The sequence below is a fragment of the Acanthopagrus latus genome, chromosome 22 (assembly GCF_904848185.1).
Source record: "Acanthopagrus latus isolate v.2019 chromosome 22, fAcaLat1.1, whole genome shotgun sequence".
Lineage (NCBI taxonomy): Eukaryota > Metazoa > Chordata > Actinopteri > Spariformes > Sparidae > Acanthopagrus > Acanthopagrus latus.
This window is the reverse complement of record NC_051060.1, coordinates 8,615,554-8,628,691: the sequence shown is the minus strand read 5'-3', so window position 1 is coordinate 8,628,691 and position 13,138 is coordinate 8,615,554. Positions and strand designations below refer to the sequence as shown.

Below are 13,138 nucleotides of genomic sequence, written 5' to 3'. Positions count from 1 at the left end.
CAACCCCCTGTAAATTGAAGAGTAGTTGTACTAAGGTTTTTCTTTTCCTTCATGTTCCATTCGGTTTGTGATCACTTTTGGATCTGTGTCCTCCATTCCAAGTTCCGAGTTAAACTTGTTGCCTAAATACTGAGGCAAAATTCATGCTCATCACAGCAGAAACCTGAGATTTCCCAGTAACGGTGCCTCATGCTTATTTGCACTTTCCGTGGAGTAGAAGTTCTAGCTATTGTGAGCAGGGGATTCAATTACATAAATACTGCCATAGCCAATGAGCTGACGCAAAGTCCTTCATTTGGGGGTTTTATGGCAGTTTACCAACACAGACTAGTGCCACCTCTGGATATAAAGACTTATTCCCTCTCATGCGGGTGCAGTACAATGTGACTATTAGCTGCTTGGCTGGTGTCTTTGCAGTCTGTTGATGTGAGATGATTTGTTCGAGGTTTGCTTGGTATCCAGCTGATTGTGTAAATGCCTACATATGTAAATTAGGGGTGTTCCTTTCAACTATTTTCAATTTAAATGCTAGTTTTAGACTGGTCGACTGGCTTGAAACTATAAAAACCACGGAGTGATCCAGATAAAGGTTAACACTGTCCGACAAAACTCTGATCTGAAATGGTTATATTTGAAATGCAGCTGAAATGCGTCGCGCTGTTTGATGTGTATTACGAACTTATCCTACAAAATGTAACAACTCACCAAATAAAAGTTAACATTTACTGAAAACAATTCTTGATCTTGATCTTAATGTTGTTCATAGTAGCAACAGGTGCTTATTTTTTATGAAGCAACATTTAACTTGAAAGACAAAACATGTCAATATGTAATTTAAATCAGAGACCATCTTGCAATGGGATCACCATAAGCCGCCATGCTTGTCAACACCCTCACACCTATTGCACTAGTTGCAATAGTTTGTTTCTCAGCTTCGCCCCAACACAACACGACCGTTGAAGATTACCAGCAGCACATGTACTGCAACTTCATCGTACAATCGCAGTTTCCTTAGATTTAGGCAAGAAAACTACTCGGTTAAGTTTAGGAAAACATTGTGACTATGTATACTGTATGATGTGTCCTCACTGTGTTATTAAGTTAAAGGATCTCACAGTTGACTTCTGGTTTCAAACTGTCTTGCACTTTGACTTCTCCTCACTTCCTCTTTTGCATCTGTAATATTTACTACAGCCACTAGAGGTCGCTGCCAAACAACAAACGTGAATGCAGTTCCACTGACCTGCTTGAATTTTCGACCTCGTTCCAAAACACATGTACTAGCCTTTACAGCATTGCTCGATATTCAGTACTTGTAAGTTAGACCACACCCATCTTCGAACTCAGCCTTCGTTGTGACCTCAAAGACACACCTGTGGTTTTGTGACTGTATGTTTCACAGCTGGGACACCAAACAAGCATACAATCAGATTTAAAATCACTTGGCAAAATACAGAGGAACATTGTGGTAATTCGGAAACTGACCTCTTGATTCCGGTGCCGAAAAGCGCAGGTAGCAATGTTTAATTGTCTAGTTACTTATTGCGCACAGCTTTAATATGAATTGTGTCTGGATGTACCTACCTGGAAGACCAACATGAGACAGAAATGACTACAGAGACATTTCTGAGATAGGACTTGTGCCTATGTGCCCTGCCTGACACTTCCTCCGTCACCAAAAGAAAGTTTTTTTTGTTCAGAGTTATTGCTGTCATTATCCCCAGCTCTTCCATAACATTGCAGCAGTCATTATGCACACACTCCAGTGTTATCTTCCTTTCATTACAGATGGAGCTGCCACTCTCTGCCTGCTCTCTGCTGGGTTTCCGGGGTCCTGATGCCACTCACTGGCTATTGAATAATGACCCTGAGAGACCCAGCTTTAGCCTAATCCCCACTTGAAAGCTATCCTTCCTCTAATTCAATCCCTCTTTAAACCCTCGCTGGAGACAGGCGAGTGGCGCATTACACCACACATACACGCACACACACAAACACAGGCACACACCTGGATTAATGCCGTCAGACTCGTGTTTCTGTTCCAACAACAGAGTGGAATTGAATAATCAGTAGGCCTCAAGGAAATCGGGATCCATCATTTTAAAACTGTTGGACTTGTTTGAGCACAAGTTCTCTTTATGAATGATATTGATCCACTTCTATAGTTTTTAATTTTAAGATCTGAAGTAGTAAAATTGGTGTTAAACAGAAACACTATGTGGTACAATTTTTTAAGGAATAACGAAGTGGCTGAGGGGTATTAACTGACCAACCGCCAAGTGCTAAATGCTGGTATGATTTTGTCTTGGGTGAGTTTTTCCACAGGGTTTTTAGATGGTACCAATAAACAGCCTCAGTTACAGCACACAGGGACACACTGCCTGTCAACCCGGCTGGTTTGTGGACTGGACACTTTATTTCGGGATACCGATACTCCTGGAAAACCCATTCTTACTTTGAAGATTTCATAAAGAGAACTTGGATAAACTCTGATATTTTATTGGACACCACAGTACACCATTAGACCCCGGCTGACATTCAAAAGTAACATCTTACAGTAACACGCGAGACTGGAGCATTTATAGAAACAATATGAAGCCAGTCGGTAGGAAGTAAATCGACATCTGAGACACTGTGGAGAGCATAATACATCCATCTCAAAAATAAACTGAAGCCAACAGACACATATCACTGAGATAAAGTATAAAAAAAAACATGCAAGTTAAAAGTGTGTTTGTGTTTATAGGATATGTGTCTGCAGCAGTGGTTCAAACCATGTGGGCTCCAAGCCAACATCAACAGCTTCTCAAATCTAGCAGAAACACATATAAGAAATATCTGATGCTTGTGTGAAAATATGTTGCTTTCAAATGTGTTGCCTCTCTTTGAATTGTCACGTGCTGCAACATGGGAGCAAGTGAATAAGCATGGGATTTTATTATGTTCATAGTATCAAATGTGGTGAATCAAAAGAACATCCAAGTGTTTTTTTTTTTTTTTAAAACACCCTTGCTGTCACTGAGAAAGGAGCAGGTAAAAACCATTTCTCGCTTTTTTTTTTTTTTTTTTTTTTTTTTTTTTTTAAATGTTTGAGATTCATAAGAAACACTATCACAAAAGCGATGTCAAACATGGGCAAATAACGACTTACCAGAAAGTGAATATATTTTTTCTGGGCCACAAGTTCGAACCCCCCAAATACTGAAACATACAGTTACAAAAACATTTTACATGTTGGTAATACTTAATTTTATGTCTGCAAATGTTGTAGTAAGTTGTTGGTAATTACCAAGTAATCTATTAGAAATATCTTTGACATTAACGCTCAATTACTACAGTAATTACCGCCTAAAGGTGTTGCATATTAATGCAACATGAATCAATAATACTTTTCTCTTTTTCAATAAGCAGTTGATAGGTGGTGATTTCTTTAATACATTACCTGGAAACATCCTCTGCTTCTGCTGATCGTTGCCATTTTGATTCCCAGCTAGTCTCTGCCTAACTTTCCCTCAGCTCCTCCTGGCTGTTGGGAATCTGTGGGTTTAGGGAGGTGGCATGTCGGGTATCTCCTCGGGGTGCTGTCAGGTTGTGCAGGGGTAGCACGCAGGGTTTTGTACGATCCATGCCAGCTGGGTTGTCGTCGGAAGCGGGTCGGGGGCTTGCTGGGTACTGGAATATTCTGAGATTCATGTGCATTATTGTGGGATTTGGCTTGTAGCTCGCTTTTTTTGGCCGGTGTTGTTGTTTGTAGAGGGAGAGGGTGGTGTTACCCTCGAGACAAGTGAAGTGTGGAGGTGTTCAGTCAGATTGTCTCGGGCTCTACTGTGTGTATCTTATTAATGATAGCATGGTATTCATGTACAGTATTTCAATAATGATTGCGTTTTCTTTTTCCGTGGTCGGTATCTGCTCGCCCTGACTCGCACACCAAAGGCTCAAACATTTTCTTAGCTGGTGTGATACAGTGTACAGGGCTCCCTCGGGTGAAGGACTTGGTCATTAAGGTAACAAAAAGCAAATGCGTAAAATAAACGAGGAATTATTAACTTGGTGTATACTCAGGTAAAACATGGTTTTGTCGTGTTTCATAACCAGAAGTTCAAAGTGTCGGGCAATTTTTCCTTTTATGTAGCAGCAACCTCTTTGATTTTTAGTTCAAAGCTTACCATCCATCTCTCACCTCACATCAACACCTCGATGTCATTAACTTAAGGAGAGAAATCAATAGTGGAAGCAGGCCTTTATGTGGAATCATCTTCTTGGTTGACTAGATGAAACGAGTAGGTGTTTCTGTTTTTTGGGGGTATAATACTGGATGATGTAATGCTGAAATAAACCACATAACAGCTTTGGAACCTGTTGAAATAAAAGCATATTACATATTACCAGCTGTACATACAGGACTTCAGTCTCAGTTGCCTGTTGTATTTCAGGTCTTTGGGCTTTTGGTGTCCCTCTAAAATCAAAAACACGGTTATTGTTCTTCTGTTTTTCCCTTCTTTCACAAGTTCAGAAAATTTGAAAAAAAGAAAAAAAAAACTCTTGCTGGGCGACGTCAGTGTGTCAAAGTCAAAGAATCATTTCTTGGAAATACAGAGTGCTGAAATGAGGCGGGAGGCACGAGGAATGGATTCTCAACGCTGCCTAGCAAACGCACTGTCTGCTCCTCAGGCTTTTGATATACAGCTCGCACACACACACACACACACACACACACACACACACACACACACACACGCTGAAGCTCTACCTCATCATTGCCACAGAGCATGGAAGATGAAAAACCCATGAGTGTACGCATTTTGATTCTTAAATCAACAGTGTTTTGATTTTGGTTTTGCTACAGCAGAGCGTGAAGCAGCTTATTATCTGCTTCATTACTGGCAGGAGGACAGGGACGCGCCTGTGTGCGTGTGTGTGTGTGGGTGATTGTGTGCGCACGGGAGAGAGTTTTGTGTGAGTGCGTATGTGTGTTTTTCTAGATGTGTGTGAGCTGAAAAGTTAACCAAGCCCATCCCGCTGTCTTAGAAACTCGTATAGTTTTCCATTTTGCAGAAGTGTTTGTGGAAAGTAAACTTAAAATCATCAACTGGCGTTGATAAAACACATTAGTTACTGTACTGAACTTTCTGCACCATGTTTACATTTTTTCACGACACTGTATTTAAGAAGCAGTTTGACTTTCTGAGAAAAACTGCCAAAAGTTACATAAGAATATTGAATCCACTGTTTGTGCAGTTACGGTAAATACTGTGTGAAACTCGTGTTGGCCCGGTTAGCCTTGCATAATGACTGGAAACACAAGAAACAGTCGGCTAGGTTCTCCTCAAAGGTATTAGAGTCCACCTACTAGCATCTCTGAGGCTCGTTTAGTAACATGTTGTATTCATTTAACCTGTGGTGAGAAAGCGAACCATAACATTCTTCCAAAATGTTGTACTATTCCTTTAAGAACATTTTTTTTCTACATTACAGGTCCACTTTTGTCAGTTACGATATGTCCCCATTACCTGAATTTGTATGTCTGCTGATACTGACAACGATATCAGAGTTATTTCATTCTTGAATATTATTACTATTGACAAATATTTCTATTATTGTCCTTATATGTACAGTTACATGAGGCTGTAGTAAACTGGCTCAAGAGAAGCAAGTCAGGTCCAGAGTCACTTCAGACTTCGCTCTGACATGGAGCTGATGTGAGAGGAGCTCAGAGATGACTTTTTAACCTTTGGGTTTATCTTCAGTCCTGTTTATCAGCCTGACTGTAGCAGCGGTCCACAGAGCTGACCTCCACTGTCGGGTGTTTACCTCCTGTAATGTTGGCTGCTGACTGGAGCTGGAAGGGGAAATGTACTTTAGCTATATGAACGTAACAAAGAAAAAAGTAAAAAGAAGAGAGGGAACCAGAGTCTCACACTACTCTATACACTATGACAGCTACTTTTGTTCTAAGAAAATTGAACAAATCAAGTGCAGAGCAAGGCATCATCACGGTGGAGCAAATATTTTTTCCATTCATGAGTGCAGTGGGACATGGACAGACTGCAACCTGGATCGGTAATAGTGAACTTATTAAACCACCAGATCACATAAACATCAGGACAACAAACAATGCACACAATCACTGTGGGTCATGAAAAACTCCATCGACATCCACACCCAGCACCTAAGATAAGAACCAGCCGAACATTTTTTTTTTCATTGTGTTTTTGTTGTTAAAGTGACTATGACGCCCTTTCAGTTTTTGCTGATTGTAGCGGTTGTGAAGATCTTGCCTTTGTTTCGGAAGCGACTGACAGAGACTGCAGGAGCAATTGTGATGAGGTGTGATTTCATATGTGACGTGTGTGATCGGTCCCGAGCACAGGCATTAATAATAATCATGCAAAAATAGGACTCTTTTCACTGATGGTCAAGCCATTTCTCATCATCTGGGGAATCGTTAGACTCATAAACACTTAAAAAATCCTCCCAATCATTTTAAAATGTGCTCCACAGCCAACATCTGGAGAGAAACAGCTGGTTACTGCTGAGTGTCAGCTGGTTAAAGCTCCTGGCGTGTGTAGTCCTCCTCTCTGTTTCACCTGTAGAGATACCTGCAGATTCCATTTACATATTTTTACAGCACACAAAATAAAGATTTGAAGCAAAACAGCTGCTGCACTGAGACATCTATCAAGCTACTATCTACAATCACGCCATTGTATCTCAAAATTTAAAAAATATGCTAATGGTAACAGGTTGCGATCGACCACATTGACATTTCGAATGATCACAGATGGAGTTAGAGTAGACGGACAGTTGCTTCTTAACTTTACTGTTCGATACAGTAGCAGGCTTATGTCACAGTTTCCATCGCCCACACCTGAAAGCAAGGCAGACACTTTTCAGATTTGTTCACTCTGAGGAACATTTTGCTACAGGTTTTTGTGGTGAGATAGACATGGACGAGAGGCCAAAACACAGAAAATAGATCCAATTTAAGATTTCAGCCAGTGTTTGTGGATGTATGCTAATTATCAACCCAGAAAATATACAGTTGCTGTGTGTGAAAGGGCTTCAACATGGTCGAGGGTGACATGAGCTTCAAGCCCCTGCTTGTGTCTAACTGTACGTGTGTGCATGTGTGTGTGTGTGTGTGTGTGTGTGTGTGTGTGTGTGTGTGTGTAAGAGAGACAAATGAAGGACCCCACGTGACTTCACTAAGAGGTTTCCTGTCTGAACTTGAGCGCTCAGAGGTCTGCTGTGGCAGATAGGACGGCTGCCTTTGTTCACATTACAACCCTAATTAAGCAGAGCATTGTGTGTGAGAAATACGAGAGCATTTCTCAGCGTGTGCGTAAGTGGTGTGTTGTTTGTGTGTGTGTGTGTGTGTGTGTGTGTGTGTGTGTGTGTGCCTGGGATATTGAGAGTGACAGCTGAATGTTGCCACCAGCACGCTCTGCTTGTCTCCTTGTTTCACTTCAGACCAGCCGAGTGAACTGCTGGCTGGAGGCCAAATGGAAAACACACACACAAAATTTTGTACTTCTGTGCTTGTGAGGGCTCTCACTTTTATTTCTGTTTTTTTTGTAGGCTTCACCCCTTATGGCACAAAGTACATTTTCGACTTACATTACTTGTGTGAGATCACTTGTGTTTCTTCGTGTTATTCACCCCAAACAGCCAGAGCACTTCCCCATGCATTAGATGTGAGCTGGCAGGCAACGGCACACAGCGAGGTTGTGTGTCTCCATGTGTCTGAATTCAGTTGAGCCTCCCAATGAACTCAGCACTCACTAGAGACTAATGTGACATTATAGAGCAAGGTGCATTTCCCCTCAAACTCCAGTTGGTATTACGGAACGTAACCCAACAGCGGAGGGTGCCTCAGGCCCACCAGATGTTTTTAGAGGGAATTTTTGGACTATAGATAGAATCTTTGTTGTTGTAGTAAAATGCTCTTCAAATATGAAGAATTGCTAATTATCATTAGACAGTATATAATACAAAATACAATATATGTTTGGCTTTGGCCCTCTAAGGAGAAAAAAAAGTTTGGGCACCCCTGATGAAAAGGGAGATAGTTTTGACTGTGATAAAAGCCTGTCTCCACTGCTGTATGAGTGCTGCCAGTGCTTTGCAAGTTTCTGCCACTCAGCACTTTCATACACTGCAAAGCATTTCACCTTGAATCACCTTGACAGCCACCTGTCAGAAATATTGTATTGCTTGCGCTGATCTGTTTAAACAGCCTTTAATGTTCATCTGTAGCTACCTGTGTGTGTGTGTGTGTGTGTGTGTGTGTGTGTGTGTGTGTGTGTGTGTGTGTGTGTGTGGACGTATGTTTGATGAAGTCCGATCAATGTTGTTGTCAGACGCTGTTGTGCAGATCATTGTCTTTGGTATAACATAACTTGCTTGCTGTTCGCTGGCTTGGTCATCCATAATTACCTGGTGGTTGTTTTCTAGTGTATCATGATGTGAAGATCCATGCAGCGGTAAGGCTTTATATGCAGACAAATGTTCCTCTAATCCCCTTGGGATTGTTTGCTGTAAAGGGTAACTCCAAAAATTTTACACATTAAAATGTGTTTACAGGTCTTGGGGAGAACTGCTTTGAGAAAAGTAGTATAAATGCTTTCATAGCTGCATGTCATCTGATGAATCTGATGCCTCCTGTGATGTCACTCAGTGGCTGAGTTGTATTGTGGGTAATGTAGGTGCCAAGTCTTGCATTGCATTCCTAATGGGGTGTAACACGCTAATGCTGTGGTTACTGTTGCCTCACTCACAGCAAGAAGGTCCTGGGTCAACCCAACCTCCAGAATTAATGTTAGTTAAGTACACTCATGCAGAACCACAGATACTCCTTATGTTGCAGGTTCACCTTTGCTTAGGTTTAATTTTCTAATCAACTTTCTCTCGGTCATGGTCAGGTAAACAGTATGGTTTGGCATAAAATGCCTCTTTTGGTTGCCAGAAACATGACTGGAAATGCCCTGAGGTCTCCTTCACAAACACCCACTTCTGTGGCCGCAAACACATCTGGAGATGGCCAGACTTCCTGTCAAAATATCAAGACACAGCTTGCGTGGTTTTGATACAACTGACGCAATTGGAGACGGCCAGTCTTCCTGTGAAAATATCTGCTTTTGTTTGCCAGAATGGTTGAAAAGCTTCCCATCTCTCCTCAACTATATCCAGGGGTGTCACATTTACCACTGCTGCATTGCAGACTCATCGCTGCCCATTTGGCAGCTCAGTCATCGAAATCCTTGACCAAAGGCACTGGCTTGGATCTGGAGGTGGTCCCTGTGCACCGTATGCTGGTTGCCCATTGCTCCTCAAAGACAGAAGTTTCACTACATTGTACACTGTATGTGTAAGCAATAGTGATATAGCTGTTGGATACAGCTAGCAGTGATTGCTATCGCAATACCGAATACAACTTCTTTTTCTTGCGGAAGAAATTCTTCTGAAGAGGCTGGAGGCAAACTTGAATTTCCTCTGTTCGCAAATACTGCTTTCGTAAACACATGCTGGCTATGTGATTCTGTGCCACAGAACTCTAGCTTCTGTCCAAATAAAAAGACTTCTTATAAACAGCTCAATAAAAACTTGCAGTGAAGTCTTACAGGTAGTGCATTACTTTGTGTCCATCACTCATTCATTCAGCATCAGTGTCCGTGAGACAAAAGAGGTAGATTCCACTAAAATATAGGAGAAGCTGCAGTGAGCGTATTAAGTTCAACCTCAGCACGGTTTTTAAGAAAAATAAAAGACGCGAATTGCTTATAAATGTGATTTTCAGACACTGCTTTGTGTTTGCCGGTGTGTTTTCAGGGAGTGTGATTCTCTCCCTGTTTGGCCCTCTGGGACGCCGGCACTGTTGAAGCTTGAGGCAGCATATGAACAGGCCACCCACCACCAACTGTCTTTGTACGTGATCATGTGTGTCTAAAGGTGTGTGTGTGTGTGTGTGTGTGTGTGTGTGTGTGTGTGTGTGTGTGTGTGTGTGTGTTGGCGCTACAGTCAGAATATTAAAGTTCTTCCCTGGTGAATGGCATCCATATCAAAGAGTCTGCCAGCACAGCCTGTGGCACACACACACTGACAAATATATATTTATACACAACTCAAAGGCATAACACAGTGTGCTTATAGCATTATACTGCCCAGGGCAAGTTGATGTTGTTTCTATGTTTTACTCAATGCTGTCTTTAAATACTTTAGCATGCAGACAGCTTGGCTTTTGGCTCGTACTGTTGTTAGCCTGAAGCTAAACACACGGCTAAGCCACCTGGCGGTTTAGTGGATGCAAACTTCTTGAAGCAGCTACTACATTTAAGACCTCTCCAGTGTCACTTCTTCAAGTGCCCCTCGTATTCAGTAGTATAAAGAGTGAGAAAAGTTCATGTTGGGGGGCTTTGGGCTTCATCGGAGGGACCAAACTCTCAACTCAACTTCCGGAAATCTTTCTTGTCCCATTTCTGACCAAGAATCAAGAGTGATTTCTTAGCTATATAATATATCATAAATGATGCATTGAGCAAGGAATGTAATGTGTGTAAATGACGGAACTACATAACTTACGAACTGTTCCTAAACCTAGCCGAGAAGTTTTTGTACTTTCACAATGTTAATAAGAATCCAAAAGTCTTATGTAATGTGAATTGTTTGTCAGTGTGGCATTTATTTGGAAAGTCTAACTGGGCCTTATTTTGAAAATCCAATTAGACATTACAACCTACATATAATTTCTAACTTGACTGTAGACTGTAGCCTTATTTAGTGATCGTGACCATAAACCCATTAGGAAGTGAGAAGCAGGGTCATTTTCTCATAAGCTCCCATACAATTAGACTTTATTTTGCAACCACTGACTTGTCACCTCCTGATGGTCTGCTGGCTTCACTCTCAGGTCAACTTCTTTTTATTTAAAGCAGCTACCATTCAAACGTGGCAAATAAGACTAGAAACTGGATCTATTACAAGTTGTCCAGAAATGCTTTCTCACTCTACGACAAAGTTTATGATTTGTTTGTGTTGAACAGCTTGTTAGTTCTCAATATCTTGTTTTTGTAAAAAAAAAAAAGTGATGGATCCTGAAGTGGAATTTACAAAACATCAAAACATATCATATTCTCTTGAGGATGGTTAAAACTTTTTTTGTGTTCTGAGTAGCGGCTTGAAATATTTAGTAATAGTCCCTGTGTGCTCCTCAGATTCAGACTCTGGATTTTATTTTGTTTTCCTCTTACATTGAGATGAAAATTTGGCTTTTTCAGAGCACATACATAAAAAAAAAAAAAACACATGACAAAACCTGCCTCAGCTGATGTCTGCTCTTCAGATATTTTTCACACAGCGGAGACTGTGATTTTCTCAGAGGGGCTTGTTAAAATCACGGTTGTGCACCGATTCCTTGATTCCTCTAATTCAGATCAGGGCTTACAGGAGCAGTGCAGTGCTCTCTACGCAGTGTTAAACCCTTCTCGTGCAGAGGCCGTTTCTCCCCCAGTTAACTGTCTGCAGCATATGTCACAGAACTAAGTGTGTGTCGCCGCGGCTCACTGGAAGTGTGACTAACGCGCTGTGCGTGACCACTCAGCCCACCCTTGCCCTCCGCGAGCACGTCCGTCTTGGTCATCCACCCTCCGGTCTAATCTTTAATTTTCTCCACCTCCTCTCCCTGTGAGCCTCCATTCTCCACACTCTCCACGTGGCTCGTCCTTTCAGCATGATATTTACTCTATTATTGATGTAATCTATTCTGCATTTTTCACTGGGAGCTCATTCCCATCTGTTGTGAATCCTCATCATGCGCCGACTTCATTTTTCTTGGCTACACTCATAAGGCTCAGATTTATCCTGCACGTGCAAAAACACAGATACTGCTTTACTGGTGCTTTGTTTTGTTGGTCATCTTAAAGAAAGAGAAGGGCTGCTTTAGTCCCGATCGACTGGTACACAACAATGTACGGTTTTATGGTGGCTGGTGTTTTTGTTGTCCATTAAAGTGTATCTAAGTCTGCTAATATCAATAGGAAATGCGCTGCACATGCTTGGTTGTGCCTTGTTTGGCCCACTGCTTCAAAGATGCTGTGTGAGATCAGAGGTGCATCTTAAAAGTATTTCACCCCGTATCTGATGTATTATAGAGCTTAATACAACATCAGTGAAAGGGCAGATCTTTTTCTTTCTTTTGTTAAAATCTGTATCTCTGTCTCGTGAACAAGGCAGGGCAACCGAAATCGTGTTTTCATGATGTCTGAGGGAATGGTGCGGTTGCATCAGGAAAGCGATGTTAACAGCTAGCATAAAACAACAGAACCGGGCCTTACGAAGGCGGCGAGGGATCGCCAGCTCAGCTTCCGCTGTGAGATGCGTCGAGAATGGTTTGATCAGCGAGGCCAAAGAACAAGCACGCTGTTTGAGCCTCCATGAGAGGTCTTAAGCTGTAGTAGCAAGAATTCAAAAGAGAGATTTGAGACTGTTTTAGTCGGGTAACATTTTGTCGTGCCATATCTAAGATCCAATGAACTACTGAAACAAGTTGTTAGAAAATTAACATCTAGCGGTCGGCAACAGTTGTTCCCAAGTATAATTTAGCTGCCTAACCGCACCGAGAGAAGCCAACAGTTCCTCCCAAGAAAAAAAACAATAAAAGCTGAGACACCGGTGACTGATATAATATCCGAGCTCAGCACGTTGTGGAACTATGCAGACGTTTCCCCTTCCTGCTTGATGCACGAGTCTCACGGCCTGCTTCATTAATCACACCGCCGCTGAGCTGTCTGAGGTTCAGGGAAATGCTCTGGGTTTTTCTATGCGGTCGAGCCTGCTGATAAATAGACCTGCTAGGCCAACTGTAATGGGCTGAGCATAGGTCCTGTCTTCACTGTAACACCTGTCTGTTTTTATCTCCCTCTGCTCTTACACTAATGGACCATTTGAAGCAGCCGTGTTGACATGAAACACTAAACAACTCTCAGAAACGGGTTTAGTTAGTGCCCATAAAAAAAAATAGCGCTCAAGCAACATCAAATGGTTTAATAGTATCAGATAAATCAACTTCATATCTGGCCTTCAAAGCTATTTTACTCTTATACTCTGTTTTGAAACAAACCCCCATTCTGTCTTATTGTAA

The 13,138-nt window shown here is 41.8% G+C and overlaps 1 protein-coding gene across 1 annotated transcript in view; it reads left to right on the top strand.

Annotated features, from left to right (window-relative positions):
* The window catches only part of LOC119012419 (exostosin-1), a 264,612-nt gene that overhangs the window by 175,052 nt on the left and 76,422 nt on the right, over nucleotides 1-13,138 (top strand). The window lies entirely within an intron of this gene.